Here is a 15,651-nt window from a genome sequence, read left to right on the forward strand (position 1 = left end):
GCGCCTGCCTTTGGCCCAGGGCGTGATCCTGGAGACTCGGGATCGAATCCCACGTCGGGCTCCCAGTGCATGGAGCCTGCTTCTCCCTCTGCCTATGTCTCTGCCTCTCTCTCTCTCTCTCTCTCTCTCTCTGTGTGACTATCATAAATAAATAAAAATTAAAAAAAGAAAAAGAAAAAGAAAAAGACCTGGTGTGGGGACACCTGGGGAAACTCAGTTAAGGGTCAGACTCTTGATTTCGGCTCAGATCATCACCTCGGGGTCATAACATTGTCCTGCAACAGGCTCCATCTTCAGCAGGGAGGCTGCTTTCTGCTTTAGATTCTAGCCTTCTGCTCCTCCTCCACTCTTTCTTCCACATACACTTTCTTTCTCTCCCTCTCAAATAAATAATCTTAAAAAAAAAAAGACCTGGTGCAATAAATGGCAGTTATTATTATCTTGCATAGCTATGTCCACTTGTTGAGTGTCAAAATTTAATACACACACGTAATACTTTCTGAAAACTGCCTAAAAAGCATTTCAGAGTTTATAGTAAATTATATCAAGCTGATAATACAGAGGGCAGCATAATACACTGAAAGGAATATAAGGTTGAGGAACAGACAAATCTCTGAATCCCAGGACCCTAATATCCTAGATCTGAGGTTTTGGGCAAGTTATCCAATCTTTCCAAGTTTCAATCTGTATAATGGGTTGTGTTAAGGATTACATAAACTGAAATATGAAAAAGGTCTAGCATAATCTCTGACCTAAATGAATGCTGATTTCCTTCTGCATAGCTCCTTCTGCACTTATGCAGGTAAAGTTGCACCATGTGGTCATATAATTTGATGCACAGAATTAAACATGTCACCTCTTGTAGGAGAAATGTGATCCCATGTGGTCACCATAATCTTGAGGTCATTGGGGTATGAAGGGCAGGCAAGGAGAACAGGAAAGGAAAGATAAGGGCTTGTAATCAATTACTTCACCAAATTCCCCAAAATTCTGTAGAAAAAAGAAGCCTTTTGCATAAATATTTCTGCTCAATAAACTTTGTCCAAATCAGGAGTGCTTTTTCATGTTACTAACAGCAGGAAAGTCCATCTTCATGGATATGACTTTCCTAAGCCCAATTACAAAGCCCCCTAAAAAAAGCCTCTTCCAAAGGACAAAAAAAAGTCCTAAAGTCTAATGCATTATTGCATCAGATATTTCTTAAAGGTAAAAATGAAAAGATGTTCAAAGTTAATTGAAGAGAATAACCAAAGATACCAACGCAAAATAAAGTGACATCACTTTGAAAAGTTCTTTTGAATCAGAAAGCAAGTTTTAAAACAGAAGAGACAGACTATAATTCAAATCCTGGTTGGATCCCAAATTTGGATGTTGATCCTTCCACAGGTGGTATATACTAAAATGGGTTCATTCATTCAGCACATTTTCCTGAGAGTCTATCACGTATCAAATATCTTTCTAGGCAGTGGGATGCCACAGAAGATATACTTTGAAAACACCTGCCCTTGAGGGCACCTGGGTGGCTCAGCGGTTGGGCGTCTGCCTTTGGCTCAGGGCATGATCCTGGGGTCCTGGGATCGAGTCCCACATTGGGCCCCCACAGGGAGCCTGCTTCTCCCTCTGTCTTTGTCTCTGCCTCTCTCTGTGTGTCTCTCATGAGTAAATAAAAAAAATCTTTAAAAAAAGAAAAGAAAGAAAAAAGAAAACACCTGCCCCTGGAAGGCACATACCGATGGGAGAAAACAATGACCAGTAAGCGAATCTCTGGTAGGCAAATGATTAAAAGAGGAGTGCTATAGTGCAAATAATAAGTGCAAATAATAAGTGCAAATAATAAAGGCAGAAAGTAGGAATAGAGAATGCGGTGTCCAGTAGGGTAGGGACGGTGGCCTATTTTAAATAAGGTGGGCAGGGAAGTCCTCCTCACTGTGAAAGTGATGTTAGGGGAAAGATCTTAGGGTCATAAAGGAGTGAGTCATAAAGCCCCCTGGGAGAAGAGCACTCCAGACAGAGAAAATCACAACTGAAGAGCCTCTGAAGACATAGAAGGATTAAGCAACTGCAAGGCTGTGTGTGTGGCTGACATGAAGCGAGCTCGGGAGGAGAGGAGAGGATGAGGCCAGGAGGTGTCTCAGGGGCCAGACCCAGTAACTGCTGGGCCATCCAGAGGTCTGTGGCTTTTAGTTTGAGATGGGGAGCCACCAGTTGGTTCTGAAGAAAGAACTGAAATGAGCTGACATTGAACTACAGCTATATTGATTGATGCAGGTGTGTACTGGAGAGGACAGAGGCAGGGAATGATGACAATGGCTTGGACTGTCATATAGCCTGGGGTTTTATACTGAGAAAACTCTCTTTTCTAAGACGGGAAGACTGTGATGAAGTGGGTTGGTTGGTTGGTTGGTTGGTTGGTTGGTTGTTTGGTTGGTTTGGGGTGGGGATGGGTAGAATGGAGATCAGTTTCAGAAGTCTACTAGACATCCAAGTAGCAACACGCGGGAGAGAAACCAGTTGAATATACATGTCAGAGTTCAGGGGAGTGGTCCTGACTAAAAGTAAATGTAAGATTTTTCAGAGTATAGATGACATTCCTGAGAGAAGATGCAATAAGCAGAGAGAGAGAGAGAGAATATAAATAAAGAAGAGGGGCCTGAGGACAGCCCCTCAGAGTTCAAGGAGATAACACACGACTATCAGAGGAATAGGAAAGGAGCTACTGGGGGGTTCAGAGGACAAGAGACAGTCTAGCTTCTAGAAGCTCCATGAAAGAAATATTTTAGGGAGTTGGGAGTGATCCCTGGTGGGGGGAAAATGTTGCCTCAAGGACTGATCATTGGGTGTAGCAACTCGGAGGTGACTGCAGAAGAGAGAGTCAGTGGAGCAAGTAGGGGGAAGGGACAACAGGAGGGCAGGAGCCAGGGATATCCAACAAGGACAACTCTCCGAGGGGTTCTGCTCTAAAAGAAAACTGAGAAAGGAGAGACCGCAGATTGGAAAAGTGGGGGTGAAGAGAGGGATTCTTTTCAAAGTAGGAGAAATTACAACACAGAGAAGAAGAGTCTGATGACAAGGAGGGAGAGGAGGCCACTGCTGGGATAGCAGCCAGAGCCTGGTGAAGTGAGGGGGTCTCCGTCCCAAGGGAAGGGGCCGGTCCCAGACAGCAGCCAGGAGAGTGGGGTCCTCAAGGGAGCTGCATTCCCCCTAGCAGGGAGCCAGGGAGGGCAGCAGAGGCCCAGAGGCAAGACAGAGCTTGGATGTGGACGGAAAGGAAGTCCCCAACACACCAGACTAGTAAATGCTACCGGTCCCGTGGAGAGGTGAGTATGGAAAGCCATAAAAAATAAAAATAAAAAAAAAATTAAAAAATTAAAAAAAAAACAAAGCAGCTGCACCAGCTGCTGCAGTGAACCAGGAAGGTAGAGGCACATGAGAGGCCCATGTCATTATGTACGGAAAGGGATCTTAGGATTGCCACACAAGTAGTGTGCTTGGGACGCCAGGCAAGTCAGGGAAGTGAAAGTGGAGGGAAGGCAGTGGAGAAGAGGCCACACACAATCTTCAATTCAATATTTCACTCCCATTAAAGATAAGCTGTTTATAAGCTTCAGTGTAGGGCACATAATTCTATGTAAAAACTCTGTGGTTCCTCTTCCCAAACATAAATCATGATCATTCCACACCCTGCTCCCTGGGAGTCCTTAAGGCAAAGAGACGAGACTTGAGGTATAGTCATAAAAATCTGGGTATTATAAAAATCTACCCTGAGCTCCAAGAAGAAAAGAATAACAAGAGGAGAGCTCTGAAAAGTACTTATTTACCCAGCTACGAGGCAGCCTTCTAAAATTTTATTCACATCCCCAGGAACCCAAATGCCCACCTTGATACCTCTGTGGGATTTCTTTTTTTACTCAATTATGGATATACGTGCTTTAAGGATGAGCTATGAAGTCTTTTTAGCCTAAATGCCTTGATAAAATAATGAATATTAAATATGTCTCAGAGCCACAAAAAAGGACTGAGCACAAGATCAAGTCTGCGGTAGCTGAGGAGTGCCCCCTACAGACTGACATGCGCCACGCCAGCAGATGACAAGGCAGGAGCAGAGCCGCAGAGTCTGCGGATTCTCAGGCGTCAGTGAGGGAAGGTAAGAAAGCTCGGCTGACAAAATGTGACTTTAAAGCCTAAGGAATACGCGGACACTAGGAATGCCTATTTTTACATATTTGTGAACAGCAAGGAATGAAAAACTTTTGCATGAATCCGACTGTCACTACCTATTGCCTACACCTAGAGAAAATGTTACCTCTTCGTAAAGACTGATTTATTATTCTCTGGTTCTTTTACATCAGTATTTGAATATACATGAAAATAATAGTGAAAAGAAACATTACGTTTTGCTGTGCAAAAGACAGTTGTATCTGGGATCAGAAATCATTTGATGTCAGTAGCATAAGAAGAAGATGGAACATTTGTGAAAAGGAAGTTCTGGTCTGAGGTTTATTCCTTTTCGTAAAGATGTCACAGAAAAGTGTTTATTCTCTGTACAGTCGGTCTTCGAATGTGAGTGATTTTCAAATAAAAATCACAAGGAGACATGAAAGACATATCTCATGGTTATCAATATGTTTTAAACTGCTGTACAAATTTAAAAAACTCATGTCAAATATGTTACACTAATATTCAATTATTATACACTGTATAAAATATATTAAAATATTATTTGAGGTGCATAAAGTTTTATGGTACATCAACAAATCAAGGTTAATAAATTTCATATAGAATAATATATTCCAGTTTAAATTTCCATTTATAAGAAAAAGGAAAGACAAAATATATACCAAAAACCTCTGAAATTTTTTAATGGAAATGTTTCGAATACTAACGTAGGTGCAGTCTAAGTGTACCAGTGAATTTGATGTTTGTCACTATTAAATTAAATCCCAGAATTATACAAATGCTTAGCAAAGGACACAGCAATATTTATTGAAGTTAATGGCCATTTACATGATCTTTGAATAAATACAGATCTTTGGAAAACTGCATTTAACATCGTAAAATGTTCATTTAGACTCGGTTTCACATATATTCATGAGATATACATAAGTGTATGTAATTAAATTGATAAATTATACTTTAAGCGTTTTCATAAAGAATGTTTCTCACTCTCAGAAAGAGGCAATACTTGTTTTTTCTTAGGAATTTAATAAAATTCAATCTAATATCCATATATCTTTGCTTCCTCTAAAATTATCAATAAAATTATATAATGATGAAATTTATAAAATATATTATTTTGTATATGTAATAAAAGCTTCCAATACCTAAAGAAAAACTGCTTGATATGTAAATCTACCTAAGTACTCTGGTGACTGACCTAACGATCACAATTGTCTCTTTCCACCCTATAATAATATATATGTGATGCATTCAGATGTTAAAACACTTGTGGAAGTGCTTGCTAAAAAATTTCAGTATGTAGCCCCACAAATGTACATTCAAATTAATCTGCTTTCGTATTTAATTATTCTTTTGAATCCATTCATCCACATATAGAATCCTTGCCAAAATGCAGTTTAAAACTAAAATGATATATTTGCAATATGAAATAATTAAAATATTTCAACACTGCAATGATTCTTCAGTTTTTAATTAAAAAAAAGGAGGGGTAAAAAGAAAGAAGGAAGGAAAGAAGGAATAAATCCCACTGACTGATTAAATAAATTAACATTTACAAAATAACATTTGTAAAATTAACAATTTCCAAAAGAAATTGAAATTAACAATCTCCAGAAATAGCACTGATCCAGAATGAAATTTTAATGTCCCTGGATAACAATTATAAATAAGAAACTAAAATGTACCCGAGCCTTAAATATTATATAATGTTGATTATACAGATTCAACTTGTGGAAATGTACCAATTCCAAAGAGCAATTAAGACCATTTTAAATAAACTTTTATTCAGATTGAAAACATAACTGTAGGTTGTATATACACGCTTGGTATTTAGAAGATATCATAAATTCAGTCACTTCCTCATGCCCCAGAAAATTCGAACATTTTTTAGAAAGGCTATTGCTTTCATACTATTCCTACCATGAAAAATGCTACCTTTTTTGGCTAATACAAAGAAACCACAATTAACAGTGAAACCATAAATACTTTCTGTGTTAACCACAAATGGCCTTTCCCATAGAGAAATGGCTTACATGTGTTCTAAATGTGTTTGGTTTCATTTTGTATGGAAGGAGCTGTGGGTATGTTTTTATCTAAGAAAAGAACATGGCATGCACATGCACAGCTTTCTAAAATGAGAAACACTCATTGAATTTAATCGGAGTTTTGTCTGGGCCGGAAATTCAGAATTAAGCTCCATGGGTGATGATTTTGGATTCTCTGGACAGGACTTGAGGCTCTACTTGCCAAACTTTCTTGGACTTTCAGTGCAACACAAGGCAGGAGGACTTCTGCCTGTGTCATATTATCATATCTCGTGTAACTGTGGTTGATCTCACGAATGCATACTCTTCACACATTTCCACTTGATTATCAGTTCAGTTTGGGTCAGTCCCATACACCACTGTCAACTGCTCTGGTTCAGTCCTGTGCGTGTGCCTATCTGTGTGTAATTGTACCTAACTTCTTGAATATTTACTCATCATGTGAGCATTAAAAAGCCTATGGAAATCTACATGTGTTGATGTTAAAAATCATTTCTCTATTTGAATGGAACACGTGCTGGGTCATTTTTTGAAATGTCCACACTCTGAGAGTACATGAGAAAGAGGAAGGCCCTCTCACGATGCGATTTTTTTGCTCACTTCCATAACTGAATCTCCTTGGAAGGGTCTAAATGGAAATTGAATCAAATTTTGTTCTATGGATTTTCAGCACTCACAAATAAAATAAGGAAATCCAACTGAAAATTACAAATTGTTCAGAATATTCTTTACCCAATTGAATTTATACCTACAAAATAAATACATCTCAGTAAAAGAATTCTCCCCATACAGATTACCTTTGGAAAAGTTTTTGGAAAAAAAAAATGATGCACCTAGTCCTCCATTGTAAGTTGATCTTAATTAATGCAATTTATTTAATTTCATACCTCATGGGACTATCGCAAAACATACAAAGGCAACCTTCCTATCATTTGTAAGCTTAAAACAATAAACTGAACATTGTGTTTTTTCATCCTGCTTACTTTCAATGTGCTAAGAGAATCACTAGTTTTCAAAGAAGGAAAGCTATAATCCTCAGGGCCCTATAAATTCTCTCATAAAAAAAAAATAAGCTGAGTGTTCCTTTCACTAAAACCAGCTGAAAAAGAAAAAATTCAGTTCAGAAAATTAATAAACTCAATTGTTTACGTGTCACACAGAACTATTGATGGAGCTATCAGTTGATTGCTTTCTCTAATGTGTGAATTTGTGATTGATTTAAATATATCAATTACATAAAAAATCAATTATTTAAAAAAAAAAAGGCAGATGATCTCTGATTCAAAATTAGGATTGTGTGTGGTGGACTGATTTCATTTTCAGGAGGATGAAGTTTAGGCAGGGAGCTTCTGTCAGGGTGGGGGTCTAGTGCCTAAAGGAACAGGCAATGAATTATCTACAACTGCAGGTCTTTATCAGAGTCACTGTTTCCCCTCTACTTGGAACTCCATGGTATATTATAATAAAACTTGAAAACTCTTTTATTCTGCTTCCACCCATTATCTTTTTAAAAACTGGATTAAAAAAAAAACTGGATTCAAATATATAAAGTCAAAAAAACCTATGTTAAGTCTTTGCTATCTTAAGAATTAAGCTTTTCTGTTTGTAAACAGGGCAGCTACTCCATATTTAAAATTTTATCAGCTGTATACTATTAGAAGGGCATGTGTCATGAGACGCATTATGATTTTAATTACAGTTAAAAACTTCAAGGTAATGAAAATAAAGTATTAACCTAATGAGAAAAATTGTAAACACTTTTGGTTAATCCTTAAAGTGTTTCTTAAAAAGAAATTTAAGACAATAAAAAAAGATTCCTAGAAATAATTTTAGTATATCATGGTGTTAAGAAGACAACTTTTAAAGTTGCTAATGAAAGAAATAACTAACTTGCTTTATTACATAATACTTCGTTTCACCATTTAAGTCAAAATAGCCTTTATAATGATGGCAAGGAGCAGGAAACAAAAAACAAAACCTGATTTTAAATATTTAAAGGTCTCGCCCTCAAAAAAAAAAAAATTATCTTGCTAAACAGAACTATTTTTCTCTTCAATATATTTCCATCCTCAATACATTTCCATTTCTTATACCAGCAAAAGAAAACATGTAAGTGCAACACCTCTAATCAAGACTATTTTTACTATCACAAGAATGTTAAAACGATGGTATTTTATAAACAGCATTAATCTTATAATGACGTCATAAAAATATACTCCTCATCTTTTACATTCATTTATTTATGAAATGACTATGGGAAGGTCCCTTTCAAGATGATTCTCAAAATTCCCCCAAGGGTTGCCATTCCTTTTTCATATGCTGAAAATCCTCAGCAGGAACACATTGGGTTCTTTGTCCACCCGTAACTGTTGTTCCTTAAAGTGAGACTCATGAATTACGTTAGAATTAATCTCTGACACTTGGTTAAATGCAGATTGGAGTACCCGAGGTTGGGCCTGGAAATATGCATTTAACCATTCCTCCAGGGCTTCTGACACAGAAGTTGAAAATGCTCTAGAAAGGAAGCTCTGGGAGCACAGGGCCTTACTAACCCGTCCTCCCTCTTCACCTGGCCCAGCACCTACACTGAGCAGACACTGGTTTAAATGCGTAAAACTGCACCACTGCCCTAATGTCTGAGAGCCACAGTGGTCCTTAGCTTCTGCCTGCAAAGGATGTGTCCCCTCTTTCTTAAATTCCTGCAGCACACACCATGAACCCAGTTCTTGGAATGCATGGGGAGCCAGTGCTTTGCGTTATGTATCACTGAAGTGAACTGCCATCCCAACTAGATGAGAAATTCCTGAAGGAAGAGGTTTGGATTTGTTTTGTTTTGTTTTCTTCTTCTTTTGCTCATTCAACATCCACTGTATGAATATTGAGCACTAAGTCCATGCCAAATACCATGTCTAGAACTGGACACAGAGCGAAAAATAAAACAGGTATATCCCCAGATATCTGGGAACTCCATGATTCCTGGAGTGGATATCAGGAGGGATGACCTCAATACCGAGAGGGCAATTTAGACATTTTGATGGGTGTTTTTGTTAATGAGCATAGTGGTATCAGAACATCTACGGACTTTTACATTGACATATTATTTTATTACATGTTTTTCATTTACGGACTTTTACATTTACATATTATTTTATTACATATTTTTTATTTCATAAGTATTATAATTATGGCATTGCAGATTTTTGTAAATGATGTGTATAGGTAGGTATTATCTGTGGTCTCCACTTGATGATTAAATTAACCATCACAAAATACATATTATCAAAAAAGGGCATAGGGTTGAAAATCAGTGACCTGGTGAACATTTTAACATTAACCTGAAGATTCTTTTAACATAAGCATAGTAATACTTCAAAGCATTCGCTTATTAAAAATGAATGACTTAATGAAATAAGCTTTATAATTTCATCAATGGCTTTCTGATTCTACTGTAAACTTCCCTTTAGTCAGTAAGAGTTTTCACATAATTTTCAGATACACGCATGGTTGGTCTGTAGTTAAATACTATTCTATATGACAGCAGATGACCAAAAGATTTAAAGTTACATCACTTATATTAGTTGGCTATGGTTAGCATCTACTCTATCACACTGAGGACATTCTGACCAACGAGGGGATTATCTTACTCTAAACGACTTTTTTTAAAAAATCGAACTGTCCTGGTACTGTAGCCATATCATCTAGCCTTAGCCCCATTCCAAAGGAAACAAACAAAAACTTTGTTTAAAAAGTGAAATTTATCCTACAAATAGATACATCCTTGATCTTTTATTATACTTGAAAGACAAAGAAATAAAAATTACTCCAAAGCTATTAAAAAACAGTAACAATCCAAGACTTCAGGAGCTCTCTTTCCTTCATCTGACTGCTAAGTCACAGGGACACTAAGTGAATTTTACCTTCTTCATATGGATTGTCATGACTGTGTAAAATCTTTAAACAATTATCCTATTCTAACTCAGATTGGTGATGAAGTGTACCTGATAGAGCTCTTTGTCTGCAAATTCGAGTACAGCAGGAGAAATCAACCTTTAGCATCAGGAAAAACTCTACCAGCAAATGAAGAGGAAAAAATGACGCCAAACGGTGTCAATTAAGTGATGGACTCGTAGGGTTCCAACAAGCTTTTCATCACCACGCTGTGTGAAGACCATCACTGTATAAGGAATGGCCCTGCTCACCCAAGCCACCCCCTCTAATCAAACCTGTCTCCCCACCTAATGAGCAGTAGCCACCAGGATGCTTATAATTTGGCTTGCCAGAGTAACTACAGATTTATAGGAAAGAGGTTAAAATAAACACAAATAATTTAAAATGCATTAAGTAAGAAATGACTCTTTTGACTAAACTATGTTGTAAATTTTATGAATATATTTTATAAATCTTATTTTCTCCTTTCTGCAAGAAAAAGTGACATCAGTTTTGCTTAGCTCAGCAGTATGAACAGTCGTGTGAAACTAAAAACTTTTAAAAATAGTAAGTGGCTTTTAGGAAAGTTTCACTGAACGTAGAAGAAGTTGTACAAACTGTGTTTTTTTTTTTTCTTAACACTATTGTTTCGAGAGTTTTTATTTCCTGGGCCACAATTAATTTAATTTATGCTTTAATATAATGATTCTTTCTATATAACCAGTACAAGCTGAAACAATAGATGTAACATATTAAGACATAGGTCTAGGACAGTCTGACATTTAGGCCATAAACATGTCCACGTGTGAAATACAGAATCATTTCCTTTAGAAGGATGATGTGGAATATAAGGCAAACTTCTATATTGTATCCAGTGGTGTCTAAGCCATGTCATACATAAAGTGTGCAAGATTCTGTAGGGTTGGATTGATTCTCACTCATTCCAATACCTCGTCCTATAGCTATTGTTTTGGTCTGATCCCCAGTATGAAACAGAGCTGCAATCCAGGAAAGGGAGAGATTACAGAGTGCTGCTGAGCAATTTAGTCTTTGTCAGAATGATGCAGAGAACTGGAAACTTTAGGAAGTCTATAAACTACAGTGAGCCCCACTTCAGCTCACTCCACCATCTGTCTGCTTCAGCCCAGGATTTCCAATCCCCTCCTCTCCTTCCTTCCCTAGGAGTTTAATGGGAAAAAGAGGGTTTACATATTTCCATGTGAGTTTCCCAAAAAGAGAAAATATAAGAACAAAGGAGAAAAAAAAAGAGGTAGGTCATTGGCCCTATTATACCACAGCTTAACTAACCTTGACCCCAGATGCAGAATCCCACTGCTTCAATTGGGGCCCAAGGACAAAAGATGGCCCGTCAAGGGTCTTTGGGTCCTTATCCATCACAGAACTGTGGTGAAAGGCAACTGTGGCCCTTGCACAGCAGCTGGGCATGGGGTGGGAGATGACCCAGGCTATGCTGCATGTGTTAAGATGAGCTATTTCACAAAGAAGTCCTCATTCCACAAAACACATGTATTCCTACAGAGGAAAAATGTAAAAAGGTGACCACCTTGTTAGGGGTCGAGCAAAAACATACCGGTTGTCACTGTCAGCTACAAAGTCGCTGAGGCTTCAAGCCCCACATCCCCTTTGCCTTTAACCTCACCCCCTGCCACTTTCTTCCTCATGGTCTCTAGTGGATAACTTAGGATTCTTAACTCCAGTTTTCCTCGTTACATCAACTTAAATCATTTCTCAGGGAAGCGTCCTCCAGAAAAGGCTCCCTGGTCATAAACCCTGTGCTTCCTCTTTTATAACATTTGGTGCACCTGTATTTATTTATCATTCGTCCTTCCTGATAGGCTGCAAGTTCCATGAGTGCAGAGACCACATTCATGTGGATCACCACGAGGCTTCCCGGGCCTATTCCTTGCGTGGCAAGATTTCTTTAATGAAATCTCAGTTGAAGGAATGAATAATAACAGCAATTGATGGCAAATATTTTCTGTCGTGGGGCTCTGTAATGAATCCTCCAAACAATGAATCATGGATGATATGGATGGACCATAACATTGCCCTAAAGACCAGATCTTACCAAGTTCTCTGGGTTCATCTTTCACCAGATGTCCCTTGCTCGCTACTGTCTTCCCACACTACTCTCTCAGTTCTCTGCAAGCACCATGGATTCCTTTACCACTGCAGTATTTTAGGGGGTTATTTCTTTTGTTTGAAATGTTGCCCCCACCTCCATTTTACATCTGTCCTATCTAGTCCTTCTCATGGTTGAATTTTGCATTTATTTCTATAACTTTTCAATTCTCCACGAGACTGTGTGTTCTATGAAACTTATGCTAACATATCCCAATGCCTCACACAAAATAGGCACCTGATAAATCCTACTGCATGACTGGCTGAACAAACAAATAAATATATTTTACTGCGGCAAAATAATCCAACTGAAACTACCATCTCCTTATCGGTATTTATTGCGATATTGTCTTTGGAACTGTAAATCCTTCTATCCCTTGTAAAGATGAAAGAAAGCTAAAAACGTGCTACCTCTTTCCTAATTGTTCTTCCCTGCCAAGCCAAGAATTTTCACAGGATATGCATCAGATTGACCGATTTCTGGATTTCTCTGAGAGTACGCCTTGCCTATGGGAAAGGTTTGTCCTTGCATCTGTGGCTTGGGCATTATAACCTTGAATTGTGGTCTGTCATGCTCAGTGGTCCTTGATATTGGTTCTTAGCAGATAGAAGCTAAATCACTGCTCCTTTTTAAAAAATGAGTCCTAAGGACTAGATCAAGACTATTTGGTTAAGAGCTGTGTCAGGCCACGGCATTCAAAATATCACGGCATGCAAAAATATCCAAACTTCTCACGTTGATGGGAGGCCCACTCTCCCTCTCTCTTATGCACGGCCTCATTGTTACCCACTGCGTGGTGGATGACTGGAATTGGTATTTTGATTTCTTGCCTCAAAATGGTAAGGCCTGACATCACCACTCATCAGAAATATCTAAAATTGATTTCTTAAAATGGAATGAAAGCGACTTTATGGATTACACAATGGAGGGCTAGACACTGAAGCAAACTCAGAACAAATAGATAAAAATTTACTTTGCTTGATCTCAGGAGCCCTCTGGGTGATCACCATTTGATGGTATGCAGCTTATTTGCTAGCATGCCTCTATTTTTGCTGCTTTAAACCACAGGTCATCTTAAAGTAGATATAATTAGTCGATCCAACAGCCTTTTTGCTGATCTGGGCCTGGTCGTGACGGACTACGTGGGAAGTTGACTTTGGTCACTAACCCATGCCATTCAAAACTGCTGATGTGCCAGATGCAGGTTTACTTATAGGCATATGTCAGAGGCACACTGCGTGCTCTGGCACCCAGACAGAAGGGTTTTAGATTTGTTGGCTCCCTAGCTTGCAATTTAAACCCTGGAACAAAAGTATTCTTCTGGGTAGTGTGGGTGCAGTGTTTGCAAGCTTTAAGTTGTTTAAGCCGAGTTGCCCCACAAGGCAATTACTGGCACCATTTCACTATCTTTCTGTCCTTTTGATGTGGTATTCATTTTGTTTGAGGCATTTGCCTAATTTAGGAGGTACCGTGATTCTGTTAGGATTACCCCCCAAACCCTCCTAGGTCTGGGGAATGGGTAGTCTCTGTGCAAACCACAGAGCCCGCTGCATAAACTGAAACACTAAGAGAGAGAGAAAATTGTACATCTAGAATAATAGAACCCGCATCTAGGAAGGAAAACTGACGTCTGCAGATTATAGAAGGGATCTTACCCCTTCCTGAGGTAGCGCACTTTGGCCTCCTTCTCTGGTGAGACTCATCAATAACTGTTTTGAACAACAACAGCAAAACAAAGCAAAAAAACACTCTGCTTTTACATTGGCAGTTGAAAAATATATCAGCAACTCTGCGCCCCTTACCATTGGAACTTCTAAAGATCTCATAACCTTGAGGAAACCTCTGCAAAGTGCGAACTCACAGGTCTTCCCCTGGAAAAGGGTATGCGGGTGGGTCTCAGGGCTGCATGAGCACAAGTAGAACGGAGGCCTGCAGAATGAGCCAACACGCCCCCGGCAACAGGTCGGTGCCTCAATTTTAAATTTTTTAAAATATTTATTTATTGATTCATGAGACACACAGAGAGAGAGAGAGAGAGAGAATGAGAGGCAGAGACACAGGCAGAGAGAGAAGCAGGCTCCATGCAGGGAGCGGGACGTGGGACTCGATCCCAGGACTTAAGGATCACACCCTGAGCTGAAGGCAGATGCTTAACCACTGAGCCACCCAGGCATCCCTCCCTCACTTTTAAATTATATCAGGGTTGAGCCTTGGTGAAAACCTGAAGTCCTGTGGGCTTTTAAGCTAAATGACAAGGAGGCTTCAACATGAAAGTAGACATTACGGATGCTCAAAAGTAGAGTTGCATTCAAAGATCAGCAAAGGTCATTCCTTGTATGTGAATAAAGACAACCTTCTTTTGTTTTCTCTTTGCAATGAAACTTTATTTCTGGAAAGCAAAGTACGGACAGACTTTTAAAACAAGTTATAAGAAATGAACCCATTTTCCTGATCTATTTTAAAGCAATCCACTTTGCTCCATGAGATTTGTACTAGCATAAAACTTCAACTTATTAACCTAAATATTGTTAATATCCCAGTGATGAAAGTCAATATGAATATGTTAAACAATTGTACTCCCTTAAATTTGTGGCATGCATATTCATATTATTATTATTTATATCATTAATAACAATGGCCCAAAACATCCAAACTTGGCTTTTCTTTGCAAAATGATCTAATCCTTCTCACATCGTCAGTACTAATGCTATCGCTCAGAATAATCTCTTTAAAAAAAAATGGTGACTTTTTAAACAAACCTCTGCCTCAAAATATCTAGTTGCTACTAATATGAAATCAGGAAGCATGGAGTTAAAGGAGTTAGCTTTTTTTTTTTCCTTAAATCTGAACAATTGGAATCAGCAGTTTGCATTATTTTAAAAATGAATGCTTAGAATCAGCAATTTTCTTGTTTTTTTTTTTTAAAGATCTTGAGGGTTTTTTTTATTTAAAGTGGAAAACTACATTAAGTGCAAGGCAGTCAACAAAGAAGCAGCCATAAAGCCTAAGTATTCCTAGAGTTATAAAATATGTCCATTGTGCCAATTCCACTGCCAACAATGAAGTTTTAAGCATTAATATGCCTTCATTGCAGTTTTAATGCCTTAATATTGACTCTATAGCTCTTTTGGGTAATTTTGCTTTCTCTGGTACTTGAAAGGTGATGATGTCAGCGTTCTTCGCACTGATTCATATGCAGGTTGATGAAGCTGAGTTATTTATTGAGTTCCATTATATTTTCTATAAACATTAGTTCTCAATAAACAGAGACATTTAGCCGAGGGTTTATTTATTAAATAGGTACTGTACAGATGGTTTTGCCACACATGATGTGCTGCAGAGGATATTACTCAGGAATAA

At 38.3% G+C, this 15,651-nt stretch overlaps 1 long non-coding RNA gene across 7 annotated transcripts in view; it reads left to right on the forward strand.

The window, feature by feature from the left end:
- Positions 1–1,995: 1,995 nt before the first annotated feature.
- LOC144306212 (uncharacterized) overlaps positions 1,996–15,651 on the forward strand; it is a 62,316-nt gene continuing 48,660 nt past the window's right edge. For 5 of the 7 annotated variants that reach the window (XR_013373223.1, XR_013373224.1, XR_013373225.1 and 2 more), the window contains exons 1-2: positions 1,996–2,268; positions 4,001–4,144. This is a non-coding gene — a long non-coding RNA (uncharacterized LOC144306212). Of the gene's footprint in view, positions 2,269–3,208; positions 3,318–4,000; positions 4,145–15,651 lie in introns of all 7 variants that reach the window. The other 2 variants (XR_013373227.1, XR_013373222.1) reach the window with 2 other exon arrangements.

Source organism: Canis aureus, chromosome 36 (assembly GCF_053574225.1).
Source record: "Canis aureus isolate CA01 chromosome 36, VMU_Caureus_v.1.0, whole genome shotgun sequence".
Classification (NCBI taxonomy): domain Eukaryota; kingdom Metazoa; phylum Chordata; class Mammalia; order Carnivora; family Canidae; genus Canis; species Canis aureus.